The following is a 15,849-nucleotide window of genomic DNA, read 5'->3' on the forward strand; positions in this document are numbered from 1 at the left end:
AGGTATTTCAGGGTTTCCGTAACTGCATCTGCTGACATTTGCCTGTCAGTCCTGGTGAGTGCAGAGCAGGGTTGACTTCACACTGTTAAAGGAAGACTGCAATCCTGACACACTCTGGTCAGAAATGCTTCGGTGTGCACGGTTTTGTTTCCAATTGGCAATACATTCTCCTTGCCCACTGGGCTAGTAAATTCCAGTTTAACTAGATCTTCAAGACATGGTGTTTACTAAAAAGAGATCACTGCCCAAGACTAAACGAACAGCCACTTTGAAAGAGTTTCATGTGTATGTGCAGATATACTAGAACATGGGAAGGCAAGCATGCAGAGGTCAGAGGTCAACAATAGGTATTTCCCTCAACTGCTTTCCATCCTTTTTCTTTATTAAAATTGTTTATTATATTTATTTGCTTGTACATGAATAAATGTAGGTGTACTCATGCTATAGGGTAGTCAGAGGATAACTTGGGGGGGGGGGCTGTTTCTCTTCTTCCATCATGTGTGTCTTGGGGATCCAGCGCAGGCCCTCAGGCTTGGTGACAAACCCCTTTACCTGATCGGCCATTTTGGCAGTACCCACCCCTCTTATGCATTGAGACAGGCTCTCTCGATAAGTCAGGAGCTTCCTGTGTTGGCTAGACCAGCTACCTACCAAGACCCAGGGTCTAACCTATCTCTGCCTCTCCAACACTGACCCTACAGGTTCACAGGACTCTGACGACTCACTTTGAATTTTACAAATCATTTGCTTACTTTATGAATGTTTTGCCTACATGTATACATGTGTACTACATGTGATCCTGGTTACTGCAGGAGCCAGGAGAGAGCGTCAGAGTCCCTGGAACTAGAGTTACAGGTGGTTGTAAGCTGCCGTAGTGATGCTAGAATGGAACCCAAGTCCTATGTGAGAGAGGCCCGTGCTCTAAACTGAAGACTCATCTCTCCAGCCCCAGGGCTGGCATGTCTTGTTTGTCGTTATTTCTGTTTGTTTGAGGCAGGGTCCCTCTATGTAGTCCCGGGTTGTCCTGGAACTCCATATGTAGAGCAGGTTGACCTTAAACTCACAGAGATAACATCTACCTCTATCTTCTGAGTATAGGGGTTAAAGTCATGCTCCAGAATGCTTGGTCCCAGTTTTTTAAATATAGGTGTTGGCTTTGAACTTGGTGAGCATGCTTGTTGAGCAAGAACTTTGCTGGCCACATCGCTATGGCCCCTGCTTACTTTAATTCATACCTTTCCACTGGAATCCAGAACCAGTGATGGGTTCTACTCTGACGCACATGAAGAGTAACCCTGCCGATGCAGGTAGAACTAGATCTCAATGAGGGTGGCTATGGCTGTGACTCGGCTTTCATAGTCTGAAATGAAAGTGAAAATTGTTTCTAACTTTTGCACACAGGGGGAAAAAAAAAACCTCAACACTTTTCTTCCTTTGGCTAGCAAGAGTGTTGTGTAAAACTGCAGAAGCTGTTTGCTTAAGACTAGCAACAGCTCAAATTAGAAGCCTCCATTTTTCTAAGGTCAGAGGGTAATTGAAACACTCGGTAGTTTGTTTCACAAGCAGGTGTGAATATCAGACGCCAAGGTTCTCATGCAACGCTGTCAACTCGTTCACCCAATGGAGATTCTTCTTCACACGAGACCCATAGAAAAACATGGTTAGGCGCGAGGCAGCTTTCAGGCAGTGGAAAATCTCCAGATGTGTCACTCATGGAGTAGATACGAACAGACTGTTAGAACTGGGCCTCATCAATGCTTTGATGGAATTAGTCATCAATTTCTAAAAAAGAAAGAAAAAAAAAGAGAAAAGGGAAGTCAAACGCAGCAGAATTTCATATTGACAGCTGAGATATTAATCGTTTGCAAACCTCGGAACAGAGGAAGGATAGCCATCGAATTGGTCACTTGTCTCATCTGGCAGGACATCAAGTTCAAGAGCTTTTGATGGCAGCTCTGGAATCTGGTTAAAATAGCTTACCAACATAGAGGGTGCCTCTGCAGAGTGTGGTTAGTGGACGCTTCCGAATTGGTGAGATACGCGGGGTTTGGTTCTTGCTTGTCACAAAATTTTTGTGGTCCTACAGTAAGTTTCAGAAAAAAAATGTTGTTCTCATCTTCTGTTTTTGTTTGTTTTGTTTTGTTTTCCTTTGTGCTAATGGAAATTTAAGTTCAAAGGTCATGACACCCAGCTCCTGCAAAGACCCGAAACCAGGATTGGGTCTTGGGGTGATACAGAGAGCGAGTGCCACTTTTCTGAACTATTTCCTCATTCAGTCATGGAAACTCCAGATCTGAACGACAATGCCTGTGTTTCCAAATCGCTGTTGTAAAAGGAGCAGACTCGGCTGGCTTATCTCACTCAGCATCGAAATAAGAAACAAAATTCTACCTGTGCACTGACACGTAATTTGAATAATTTTCTTGGAAACCTCATCAAATATCTTCCGTCTTTCCGGCTGGCTTCCGACCTTGGTGATCATTTTGAAGCTGGAATAAAATGGCATAAAAATGTGACGTGAGCGCTGGGCAGTGGTGGCGCACGCCTTTAATCCCAGCTCTCAGGAGGCAGAGGCAGGCAGATTTCTGAGTTCGAGGCCAGCCTGGTCTACAAAGTGAGTTCCAGGACAGCCAGGGCTATACAGAGAAACCCTGTCTCGAAAAAACAAAAACAAAAACAAAAAGTGACGTGAGCCTGGAGAGGTGGTTCAGTGGTTGGGAGCACTGGCCTCTCCCTCCAGAGGATCCCGGTCCAATTCCCAGCACCCACATGTGTGCTCATAATGACCTGTAGCTCCAGGTTCATGGGGTTGACACCCTCACATAGACACACATGCAGGCAGAACACCAATGCACCCAAAATAAAATTTAAAAAAAAATGTGAAGCGCTCATTGGACTTTTCTATACTACACGTGAGAGTAGGAGGAGCCATTGTGACAGTCATCTGTTATCATGGTCACCTCTACACAGGACACTCCACACAGATTAAGTACAGTTATTTGATAACATTGGGGACACCTTCTGAGGTGGAGGACACTTGTCACATTATGAGTACCATGAGGTGTGCTTCATGGACTGAGACAGTCAACCCCCTACTGAAGACTCTTTGCCGAGGGCTTCAGGATTAGACTGAGACAAACACCCTCCAGATGTTCATGGAACCTCAGCCTCTTCTCTTCTGTCTCCATCAATCTTCTAACATTGTCTTTCCTCAATTCTCTGTCCCTGGTCCAGTCTCTAGGGTGCCCATGGACCGAACAAGACTCGCTGAGCTTACAACATTTTACACCATTTCACAGACTTTTTTTTTTAAAGATGTTGTTTTGTGTACTGGCTGGTTTTGTGTGTCAACTTGACACAAGCTGGAGTTATCACAGAGAAAGGAGCCTCCCTTGAGGAAATGCCTCCATGAGATCCAGCTGTAAGGCATTTTCTCAATTAGTGATCAAGGGTGGGAAGGCACATTGTGGATGATGCCCTCCCTGGGCTAGTAGTGTTGGGTTCTATAAGAGAGCAGGCTGAGCAAGCCAGGGGAAGCAAGCCAGTAAGTAACATCCCTTCATGGCCTCTGCATCGGCTCCTGCTTCCTGACCTGTTTGAGTCCCAGTCCTGACTTCCTTTGGTGATGAACAGCAATGTGGAAGTGTAAGCTGAATAAACCCTTTCCTCTCCAACTTGCTTCTTGGTCATGATGTTTGTGCAGGAATAGAAACCCTGACTAAGATATCTTGTATTTCAGAGTGGCCTCAAACTCACTCAATAGCCCTAAATGACTTAAAAATTTTGGTTTTCTTGTCTCCATCTGTGTCTCTTGAGTTCTAGGCTTACAGGCAAGCATCACCCTGTCTAGTTCAAGTGGTGATGTGGATGGAACCCAGAGTTTTTGCTTGTGTATGCTAAGAAAACACTGTCAAATAAACATCCATGACCCCCCCCAACTTTCTTTTTATTTTATTTTATTTTTTGAATAAGGTCTCACTATGTACTTTGGCTGGCCTGGAGCTCCCTGTGCAAACCAAGCTGTCCTCAAACTCACAGAGATCTGCCTGCCTCTGCTTCCCAAGTATAGCGATCAAAGGTGTGCACCACCAAAGCTGGCTTTCCCAGGTTTCTTAATTTCAAATGAGCATCACTGATTTGGTCTTTCTTGTCCTTATCTCCTAAGATACTGGGAGTTTGAGAACATTTCTGTAATTATGCAAAAGGAAAATACGTAGAATTAAAATAGCCCTATTAAAAATAAATGTTTTTTCAGGAGTGGAGAGATAGCTTGGCAGTTAGGAGTATTTTGCTGCTCTTGAAGAGGACCTGGGTTCGGTTCCCAGCACTCATGTGGGGACTTACAACCACCTGTAAGTCTGGGTCCAGGAAATCCAATATTCTCTTCTGAACCCAATGACACCAGCTATGCAACTGGTATACATACATGCATATGGACAAAACACTTATGCCAATAAAATAAAATAAAATAAAACTTTTAAAATCAACCTTTCTAGTCAGGTGTACTGGAATACATATATAGAAAGCTGTGCCAGGGGCATTATAAGTTCAAGGTCTGATTGGGAAACACAGTGAGACCCCATTTTTGTTTTTATTTTTTTAAATCAGACCCACCTTTGAGCTCTTCATTGCAATAACTGTCTTTAACTCTTTACCAAACCTAAGATTACTATTATACCAATAGTTCTTACATATGGATATGTTTTATATGAACAGTTGTCTCTTGAAGAAGATATAAAGGTCTTTAGCCACTGATATAAATCTCCATGAGAACTGCTTACATCCCCTTAACATTTAAACATCCTTAGATCACTGATAATTCACAACCCAATGTAAATAGCTGTTATATAATAGTGCTTAAGAAATAATGGCAAGACAATGTTAATTTGTTTGTTTGGTCGGTCCAGTTTTTTTTTCTCTTAATCACTGGGTGTAGATAGAGAGGGATAATTATAGACATGTTGGGATCACCACTCTGCTTTAAACAAGGAACCTGTCTTTCTTTTGTCTGTTCCCCTGTGCCCAAATCATTCTCTGTATAGATTGACTGGAAGATAAAGGCAAAGCTTTGTTGGTCAGGTCTTTCATTACTGTAACAAATACTGAAGGCAAACAGCTTATAAAGAATAAAAGTTTATTTAGACCTGTAATTTTAGAAGTTCCAACACAAGATCAGTTGTTCTTGTTGCTTTGGGGTCTTGTCTAAACAGTACACATGGCAGAGATACATGCCCGCCTCATGGTGACTGGGAGGGATCTGGGGAGATGGCCCAGTCAGTCAAGTGCTGCTCCCTCACCCCTGGGCTCCAGCATGAGGACTTGAGTTAGCTCTCCAGAACCCATGTGGAAAACTTGGCATGGAAACGCATAATGGTAGACAGAGTTCTGGAAAGACGGAGATGGAGGATTTCTAGAGCTTCCTGGCCAGGCTGCTCAGACAGTGCACAGGCAAAATGAGAGAGCCTGTTTCCCCCCAAAATGTGGATGGCACCTGAGAAATGAGACTTGGGTTTTTTATTTGCTCCTGGACATACATGTACACCCTACCCTCACTCCCCCATACACTCACTTGCGTGCGCGCGCGCACACACACACACACAGAAACAAAGAGAGAGAGACAGAGAGACAGAGAGAACGAGAAAGAATGAGAGAATATGAGAGAATGGAAGAGAGAGTCCAGATAGAAGGAGAGAGAGTCCAGAGAAGGGGGAGAGAGGCAGGGAAGGGGGAGAGAGAGAGGGAGAAAGGGAGAGGGAGAGAAAGAGAGAGAGAAAGGAGAAAGGGGAGGGGGAGAAGGAAAGTGAGAGAGAGGGAGAGGGGGAAGATTAGGAGGAGGGGGAGGGGAAGGGGGAGGGAGAGGAGGTCAGAGTTCTTCAGCCCATTCTGAGGAGCTGTCTTGATAGCCTGGCACCTCACTTCCCCCCGGGGGCTCCAGTTCCTAAAGCTTCAGCCGGCACTCAACAGCAGAACAGAATGGGGACCAAACCTTTAACTTGCACAGCCGTGGGGGACACAAGTCTCACCTGCAGCAGCAGGCAACGCTTCTGACAGCTGGTCATCATCTCTAGGAGCAGGCGCCCAGGAAGGACTGCGGGCTATGAGATGCCAGGGTTTCTTAGGACATCTCTTAAGAGACCAAAAACCTGCCTCCCTTTTGAATCTGCAAAGTGTCGCTTACTGAGTCTCATGGTGCCACAGAACGGGAAAGTTGTGTCATTTTTCAGATCGTAAGTCATTCAAAGCCCCACCAAGGCCACAGTGACTTAAGTTGGAGACCCAAGAACCAAAAGGACTCTCCTGTGCAAGAGAATAGGATAGATTTTAAGGACCTATTTCAAGGTGTTTCATGAAACATGGTTACGGAAGAAATAATAATCAAAACATGTAAACCCACTTCCCCTGGAAACTCCATAAGAGCTAACTGATGCTACAAAAACATGGGTTTCTAACGCCACACATCCTGACTCAAGGTCATTTCAAGATACAGCAGCAGCAGCCACATTCCCTTTTCCTTAAGAATAGAAATCCTAGAAATCTAAAGGTTCAGCGTTGCATGAAGCATCACCCAGAATGTCAGAGTGTTAGCTAGGAAGGCAGCCTGGGGACCCTGCAGGGCTCAACCCACTCATTGTGTACTAATATAAAGCTCAGGGTTGGAGGCAAGATGCTTGTGGGAGGTTACGGAGCCAGGTCCTGCAGCATCCTCTTGGTCTGCCTCTCAAGATTCGCACTTTGCTACCCTGCGCCATGGATTTCAATCATCAGCTTCTCTTCCCTCTGTGGAGAGAGGATGGACCACATGACCAGTGAGCTCTGGGGATCAGCCTGTTCCAATCCTAGCAATGGGAATACAAATTGGACCAGCTGGTGGAACTTAAACAACACAAGAGCTTTGGAAACCAAACTCAATTCCATTCATACTTGCTCCCCAAGTATGCTAGCAGGTGAGCTATCTCTCCAGCCCAGCGCTGCACCTTCAACCTTGCTTGGTTGTCCTTTCCAGCCCTAGTGACCAGTTCCCCTCTAGAGCCATTCAGACCTAGCCACAATGAGACTTCAAACTGCTGTTGGCTCTGGGATCCTTCGTGAGCTGTTGCTGGCTTGTGCTCAGCCTGGCCCGCGATCTGGTTTCAAAGACTCTTTGACACTGATAGCCTTCTTAGAACTGTCTCTAACTCACACTAGCTGCATATGTAGCAGAAGATGGCCTAGTCAGCTATCACTGGGAAGAGAGGCCCCTTGGTCTTACAAACTTTATATGCCCCAGTACAGGGGAATGCCAGGGCCAAGTTTGAATTAAGTCTCCTGGCTCTTGTCAATGCCCTTTTATTTACATATTCCAAGTTATAAGCTGCTTCAGAAATGTAAATGACTTTGGATAGGTTCAAGACATCCAGTGCTTGGCATGGCCATGATAATGCACTATATACCTGAAAGCCAATGGCAGAGCCAGCCTGAAGCATTCTCACGGTGCATGTACAGGGTAGCCACGTAAGGTGACAGTTGTAACTGAGCCGTTTGACTCCTGTTGTCACTTCGTCACGGAGACAAAAACATCCGAGCTGTACATCGTGAATTTCCCCAACCGTTTTGTCAGCAATACCACAGCATAGCTTTGGAAAGACACAGAGCGCTGTATTTGATGGAGAGGAAGAGAGGCTCCTGACTCTTAACTGCTCAGAGTATGTGGAAATGTTTTCAAGTATTTGAGGAAGAACAATTGAACCTAAGCCTGTGTAATGAGCCGCAGAAAGGGAAAGAGTGACTCTGGGGAGGCACTGCAGGAAATCTTGCAGAGGTGAGATCTGACTGGGGTAAAAGTGCAACTGTCTGGAGGACAGGAGGGCTCTGTGCTTCCGGTGTGGTTAGAGGAAGTGGGGCTGCAGCAGCTGGAGTCAGCCCACCCCAGGGTGATCGGGACAGGTTTTCCAACGGGCAAAACCTCTGAACAGAAGCCAACAGGGTACCAGGGCTCACCGGGAGCCACGGGAATGCCTAGAGAGAGCTACAAGGGATTCTGGCCTTGGACTGACGCTGGCTTTCAGTCTCCAGGAAGGTGTCTGGCTAAATCGGTTCTGAGGCTCCATCTGGCCTGACATTCTGGCCCCACTGAGGGTCACCTTTACTCATGGACATTTCCCTTTCTTTCAGCCTCACCTGCTTTTTTTCCTCCGTGAAAATAGAGAAGTGGTAAAACAGGAAATAGGATGTTGGTTGAGGTAAGGGGCTATGCCCCAGAACTAAATAAAACTCCCCCCTCCCCCATTCTCAACTCTGTCACTTTGTGGGACCTCACTCAAGTCTCTGGAATCCTGGTTTCTCAGAGTAAAATAAAAACTTTGGCGAGAACGACCAAGGATGCCACTTCCATTTCTCATCCCTTTGACTAGCCTAAGAACTAGACTAATGAGAGAGTCATCGTCTTGAACTGATCCTGGATAGTGAGAGTACCTCACCCAGGCCCTTCCCTCCTGGCTTGTGGAATCTGTCTTAAAGGAAAAGCAGTGAGTTCCTAGTATCCCCAGGGCCGTGACATTTCCCTCAAGCTCTGCAAATAGTGTCAGATCCTAAGACCCCAGAGCTTATCCTGTAGCTATGACTCCCAGGAGGTGTATCCAGTGGGGGGTGGGGGGGGGCAGAACCTGCTGCTTGATGTCATAGCCAGGAGGGTCAATCGTTCTGAACATGGCTAGCTTATCCAGCGCACTTTATTTCCACTCAGCTCCACTTGTCCACGCGTGTGAAAGAAATCAACCCAGTACTTTCCCTTTCTGGTTTTCCCAAAGTCAACTACTCTTTCTGGCCGACTTTACCCCTCATTAACTAGTTATTTGAATGCTGCATGGATCCTTTGGAAACCTCCTTCAGAGCAGTCTCTGCATAAGCCAGTTAAATCAAGGGGCTTCGATTGCATGTGTGTCTGCGTGTGCATGTGTGTGTTCTTGCATGAAACAGATGACAACCTTAGGTGCTGGTCCTTGCAGCCCACCTCTTTTGAGACATAACTGTCATGTTTCAACTGTGTACAGAAGGATAGTTGGCCCATGACCTTCCGGGGTTCCTCTGGTATCGGCTTCCCATTTTACCACAGGGGCAACCGATTATGGACACGCGCTTCTACATTTGGCTCTCCAGTTCTGGGATCTGAGACTAAGGGCTTCATATTTGCAAGGCAGATGCTCTATCCACGGACAGACACACCACCCATCTCAGCTCCCAAAAGACTTTAACTTCTTTTTGCCTTGGCAAACTTTGACTTTCAACAGAATTCACCCGGAGCTCCTTAGGGAAAGATTTTGGATGCCCCTTTCTTGAGTAGTCCTGTCCTCCTCCGGGTTTTTCAGACACTGTGTGCCTTTCTCTTGCTGACATCTGTCACCCATTGTAGAGTCATTCCTACCTGTTGGAGGGGGATCCCCCAGAAGTCAGAGACTTTTTTTGTTTGTTTTTTAATACATCTCTCTGACTAGAATATAGACTCCTGCAGGAGGAAGAAGAAACTGAAGAGAGGAAGAAGCCATGTCCTGTTTGCTGAAAGCTTGCATATGGGTATTGTGAAGATGATTGACAGATGACAGAGAGGGTATGTGAGCATTTCTCTCTAGTGGCAAGAATAAACGTGGTGGCAAAGCTCTTTTGAGGGAACTTATTTTCTAGTGGCTCCTTCCTCATTCCTGCTCCCTCCAGAGCCTCACTGTGGGTGTCTAGAGGTGCTTACCAGGAGATACTGGGATTCCAGGTGGAGGCGGGTCACTGACACCGGTAAGAGATGGTTAACAGTGTTTCCAGAGAATGTTTTCTATGCTCCCCCAGAGGTAAAGGCATAGTGGAATGGCTGCATCCTCCACTGAGTATTCCCTGGGTTAGAAGGAACAATCTGGAGACTGACTCGGTTTGGGGATAATGCTCTTGTCTGAGAGAACCAGAAGCTACACGATGAACTTGGTAGTTGAACAGCCAGGAAAATTAGAACATTTTTCACAACCGGAAGACTATCCCCAACTAGTTGATGGTCAGCAATATCCTTTCTTAGGTGTTCATGCTATCTTCCAATATCTCAAAATCCTCTAAAACCTTTGGTTTTTCTTTTTGATGGCTAAGGTCACCCTGCCCACACTTCTGATTCTCTGAAGAATTTAGTGAACTCATTCATGTGTATATATATATATATATGATTCTTTGCAGAATTTAGTTAACTCATACATTATACACACGTACATACATGTCTACATATATTGTGCATGTTACATGTATGTATGTCTATATGTGTGTACATGTGTATATATATAAATATGTATGCATATACATAAGTATATATGTATTATGCATATATACATACACACACATATATACACACCTGTATATATATGTATGTATTATGTATGGTGGTATGTCTGGATACACACACATTTTAGTCGTGGCATATCTGACAGCAATGTTTTCTGCTCTGACTAAGCCGGTTGGTGGTTGTGGATGATTTGGGGAAGCGGGGGTTAGTAGCAGATAACAAAGATCATTTGTGTGTTTGCACACTCTGTCCACTAGGGACCTATGACAAAGGTGATCTGGTAGAACATTGGTGTGGCCATCTTCAACCTGACAGACACCTAGAAGTCAACCATCTCATCTACATTTCAACACAAAACAAAGTCAAGCCCTTGAGACATCTTACAGGGCTTTTAATGGCTGCCGGAAAACTCGAGCATGTTCATCTTAACCTAATTGTGGAAAATACAAAAATAATAGTTCATACAAGACGCCATTCATTAACAGATGCTTATTAAGTACCTATTCCGTGATAAGTACTGTTATACTTACTTGGGGACATATCTGTAATAGTTTTGGTTTTCTGGGGCTTGCACACTATATGGAGGTGGGAAAGGCACTGAACAATACATAAAGTAAATAATACCTCAAACGTAAAGGATTGCAAGTACTGTGGAAAGAGAGGCGCACAAGCAAGGGGAGTGGAGTTGTGTCCAAAAGGGGTAGACGTTAGGACGTGTTATGGACTTGATCTGAAAGTGTCTCCCCAAAGGCTTCCATGTTGAGGACCTGGTCCAGCTGTCAGTGCTACTGAGATTGATCAATGCAGCTGCTGACTTGACTAAGGCATTGGCGCATGAATGCGTTTACAACTGAATGGAATATTAAGAGGTAGGGCGAAGCTGAACCGCAGGAAAATGGTCAATGGCGGTGTGCTTTCGGTGTGTGTGGTGTCCCTTTACCTGGCCCCTGGCCCCAATCGTGAGGTGAGGTGATCAGATCTACCAGAGCTTTCTGCCACGGTGCTCTGCCTTCGTACAGACCTACAGTAGTGGATCCAACACCCTGAAACTGGATGCTCTAAAGAGATAAGCTAAAATAAGCCTTTCTTCTTATGTTGTTGTTTTTTCTCACAGTGATAGGAAACTGTCTAATACAGGAAGGTGGCCATGGGCATTCAAGATGGGCCAAGCTGAGATGGTGGTGTCTCAGCAAAGACTTGAAGAGCCTGTGGAGTTAGCCAAGCAGATTCTGGGAAAACAATTTTCAAGAGAAAGGACACAGCAAGTGTGAAGCTACTTGGGTCTTGCTTGAGGATAAAGAAGGGTGAAGATGTGAGTGGAGTTGGTGTAGAGGGAGCATTGAGGGTTCAGTGGAAGTCCATGGGAAGAAGATCAAGAGGACTTGGAGCTGCTGCAGAGTTTTGCATAAAGATGTGACAGTTCTGCATGGTAATTTGGTTAGCATGTATAGTATGTGTGTATGGTGTGTGTGTGTGTGTGTGTGTGTGTGTGTGTGTGTGTGTGTGTGTTAATTAAGGCAAGGCAACTCTTAAAAAGGAAAACATTTCATTGGGGCTGGCTTACAGGTTCAGAGTTTCAGTCTGTTATCATCAAGGTGGGAAGTATGGCAGTGTCCAGGCAGGCATAGAACTGGAGGACCTGAGAGTTCTACATCTTCATCGAAAAGAAGCCAGGAGCAGACTGTCCTTAGGCAACTAGGAGAAGGATCTCAAAGCTCATCCTCACAGTGACACGCTTCCTCCAACAAGGCCACACCTCCTGATAGTACCCCTCCCTGGGCCAAGTGTATTCAAACCACCACAATGTGTGTGTGTGTGTGTGTGTGTGTGTGTGTGTGTGTACGTGTGAGCATGTGTGTTTGGAACAAGATGTCAGCACTGGTGTCTGCCACTGTTATTTTCCACCATCGTTTTTGAGACAAGGTCTCTCACCGATCTGGCTAGAGCAGCTGATGAGCAAGCCCTTTGGACCCAACTGTCTCTAGCTCCCCTGTGGCAGGGTTACAGACCCACACATCCACTCTAGGCTTTTATGCGGGTGCTGGGCCTCTAAACTCAATTCTCTGTGCTAGAACAAGTGTTCTTACCCACATTGAGCCACCCCTCTAACTCCTCAGATATGAGGAGGTTCTTAACCCACTGTCTCTTAGTCCAAAGGGTAGTGCTAACTCAGAGAATCCAGTGTTAAACACTCTGCAGGCTTAACTAGAGGCCCATGGCAACTGATAAATTCTGAGGTTAGTCAAATCCATCTTAGCAAGGAAGAAGGAAAACCAGCACATCAAAACAGCAACGCTGGGATGGCTTAAACAATGCAAACTGGTTTTCTCATCATTCGGGAGGTCAGAAGAACCAAGATCAAAGTGTTCACCATGTGGATTTCCCTTGGACCTTTCTCCTTGGCTTACAGATGGCCACTGTCTGAGAGTGCGCTTAGATCACCTTTCTCTGGGTGCATGCATTCCTGGAGTCTGGGTGACAAATTTTCTCTTCTAAATGGTGTCATGTTTTGTATATGCTTGGCTCAGGGAGAAGCACTATTTGAGGTGTGGCTTTGTTGGAGTGGGCGTGGCTTGCTGGAGTAAGTGTGGCCTTGTTGGAATAGGTGTGTACATGGGCTTTAAGACCCTCATTCTAGTTGCCTGGAAGCCAGTATTCTGCTAGCAGCCTTCAGATGAAGATGTAGAACTCTCAGCTCCTCCTGTTCCATGCCTGACTAGATACTGCCATGCTCCCACCTTGATGATAATGGACTGAACCTCTGAACCTGTAACCCGGCCCCAATTAAATGTTGTCCTTTATAAGAGTTGCCTTGGTCATGGTGTCTGTTCACAGCAGTAAAACCCTAACTAAGACAGAAGGACATCAATTCCACCGGGTCAGGGGCCCTCTCACGGTTCTGTTACATGCAGGCACTTCTATTTCCAAACCTGGCTATATTCTGAACAACCACCACTGAGGAATTGGACATTTGGATTCAGTCCAGGACAGCTGGAGTAACCCTGTCTTTGAGGACAGAGGCTGACACCTTGAGAGGACCAAGGCCTCTCCCCAAGGTAAAGTCATTTGCTTTAGAGCTGACTTTCACTGGGAAAAATAAAAAACACAAAAAACAAAAAACTGACAAATGTAGACGTGTGCTCTGCAGGACACCGGTCTGAGTCAGACTAGGAGACAAAGAGCTACTGTGTGCTATTTTCATGGAAGCCTATTAGGGGCAAGGTTTGGGAGTACATTCACAGGCTGCATCAACTGTGGCCTTGGTGCGAGACAAGGCTCTATCTTACTTTGCGACGCCAAGTGGAGATAATGAGGCTGAAGAGCTTGTGCTTCCTTCCTCCATCAGCATGCTCACAGAAACCAGGAAATGGAGAGAATATTCCACAGTGAGATGCCCTGGTGCTGGCTATTTGAAGTCTGAGGGAGGTTTAGGAGCCGTCTGATGGGGGTGATCTTGTTTTGAGGCTCCTACCTTCTTACCTCTTTTCTTTCTTTTCCCATTTAGCTTGCTGGGCAATATTGTCAGGAAACCTGAACACGTGGTCCACCGTTCTTGTCGTGTAAGTAGCAGACACCCCTTAAGTCACAGAACCTCCTGGGTGAGGCTCCTTGGGACTCTTCTTAGAGACTGGAATTAATGAAAGATGTGTGTTGTCAAGCTACCCAGGGGAGATGAGTAATTTATCTGGAGGATGAGGGTGATCTCAAGGGCTCTCGCCTTAGGAGCATTGTCTCAGTGAACCTGCCAGGGTTCAGAATTTTGGCCCGTCGACTGTTAGTTATCAGAACGCTCACATAAAGGCAGAATGAGTTGCAATCGCCAGATTTATGAGGCCTGTGTCTAGTGAGGAATGTCCTTACCCATGAAGACTAGGCAATCCTGTCCTCCGAAAAGTCCATCTGGTTTCTGTAACATCCATGGGAAACTATGTTCTAATCAGAAGGTTGCTTGGTGAGTCAGCCATCTCAACAAAAGGAGTTACTTACGTGATTCAGATGTTTAGATGCACGGATGAAAGGCAGGTTTCACTCCACCAGCTCGCCTATTGATTGTTAAGGGCTGTCCAGCATGTTGAGAAATAGGTCATGTTCAGGGTTTGTGAAAAACAACAGTTGACTAGTGATGTCTGCGGTAGCCTAGACTTGGACAAAGGGGCAGATGTGCTATGTCTGAGCACCCCTGGCATACTCATAGCTGACCAATAAACCTTATGAATTCAGGCACACATAATCAATCACAAGATTACGAGAAATGGAGCAGAGGTGACTGGTAAGTCTTTGTTTGGTCACCAGTAGCGTACTTTTTGTTTTTTTAGTCCTTCTCTAAGAGATAGATCATGTGTCTGATGAGGCCACGAGGTTCTCTCCTCCCATCATACAAGTTTCAGGTGCTGAATTCAGGCCACGAGGCGTGGTGACAGGTGCCCTTAATTGCTGACCTATCTCTCCAGCCCAGACTCTATCTGTTTTGGTGGATGGTGTTCAGTCCAGGCAGAGGAAGTGCTACAGGGATGGCCTGCCTGCAAGAACCAATTAAGGCTGCCCTTCACTCTGAAGACAATCTTACTTCCCAGACTGGAGACCTGTGGGTAAGGGACAGGATTATCTATTTTAATGTTGCTGACCTCATTTTCTGAAAACTAAGTTCAACCGGAACTTCAACGTGTTTAAACAAATAAAAGTGACAGGCAGGTTTTCCTGGAAGTTTCCCCCATCCTTATGTCATGGACGTTATTATTTTTTTTTCTACATGGAAACATCTTGAAACTGGAAAGACATGGGATATTATTATGTGAGACCCATTCATCGGGGTTGGGTTCAAGTCCTTTATTCCAGATGTGGGAGAATCTGGACTTGGCGAGCACGCAGTTTCCTTTGGATCACACAGAACATTTGAGGCTGTGTTGGGCGAAGCAACCCCTGACTCTGTACTCATTACACAGTATTCTTTCCATGAGACCAATGCTATGGATTTGAGGATCACCTGTCAATATCCAACAGCCCCCCCCATCTAAACTATGAGCCCACCAAAGGTGACACGCTGAGGACCCCCACAGAGAGACATGCCTGACTCATCCCGCCCCCCATTTCACAAGTGAAGCCTGTGATTAGAAAAATAATAAAAGCCCATATCACCTGTGTTCCTTGTTTATTATGCATTATACAGGTATCTGGTTGCAAAACCCGAACTCCTACTCCTGTCTCTCAGTGAGCATTTGAGGCAGAACACACTGACCTGCCTCATCAGATAACATAAGTGCTCCCTTCCCAGGTGACTTCCACCCTCCCTCCCCATCCCCCTTGGCTGCACTCCCAGAGAAAGAGTCCAATGGGGGAGGGGAAGGGGGGAAGGAGACACAGACAGGGATCCATAGATTTTCCGGGTTGAGGGGGGGGGCTCTGAGATCAGAGGACTATGTCCCAGCTAAGTCAGAGGGGATTCTCTGACCCTACCCTCTTCAGTCAGGGTCCCTCTTACAGTCTTTGGAGGATACCAAGTTTGGGTGCACAAACAGCTGTTCCTTGTCCAGGAAGACAGATGGGGTTGGGAGAAAGGAGAG

At 45.8% G+C, this 15,849-nt stretch overlaps 3 long non-coding RNA genes across 5 annotated transcripts in view; 1 reads left to right on the forward strand and 2 right to left on the reverse strand.

Moving 5' to 3' along the window:
- Positions 1-361: 361 nt before the first annotated feature.
- Gm32255 overlaps positions 362-15,849 on the reverse strand; it is a 39,822-nt gene continuing 24,334 nt past the window's right edge. The window contains exons 2-4 of the long non-coding RNA XR_380523.3: positions 2,392-2,489; positions 1,981-2,080; positions 362-1,782 (exon numbers count right to left, since the gene is read on the reverse strand). This is a non-coding gene — a long non-coding RNA (predicted gene, 32255). The remainder of the gene's footprint in view (positions 1,783-1,980; positions 2,081-2,391; positions 2,490-15,849) is intronic.
- Positions 5,118-7,145, reverse strand: Gm40679. 2 transcript variants are annotated; one of them, XR_871782.2, is made up of 3 exons: positions 6,179-7,145; positions 6,024-6,095; positions 5,118-5,491 (listed from the first exon to the last, which is right to left on the reverse strand). It is a non-coding gene; the product is annotated as a predicted gene, 40679 (long non-coding RNA). The 2 variants fall into 2 exon arrangements; XR_003948885.1 differs by having other exon boundaries at positions 6,024-7,145.
- On the forward strand, positions 13,128-15,423 carry Gm32176. 2 transcript variants are annotated; one of them, XR_380522.3, is made up of 4 exons: positions 13,128-13,344; positions 13,794-13,848; positions 14,740-14,877; positions 15,064-15,423. It is a non-coding gene; the product is annotated as a predicted gene, 32176 (long non-coding RNA). The 2 variants fall into 2 exon arrangements; XR_380521.3 differs by having other exon boundaries at positions 14,740-15,423.

This window comes from Mus musculus, chromosome 10 (genome assembly GCF_000001635.26).
Source record: "Mus musculus strain C57BL/6J chromosome 10, GRCm38.p6 C57BL/6J".
Taxonomy (NCBI): Eukaryota; Metazoa; Chordata; class Mammalia; order Rodentia; family Muridae; genus Mus; species Mus musculus.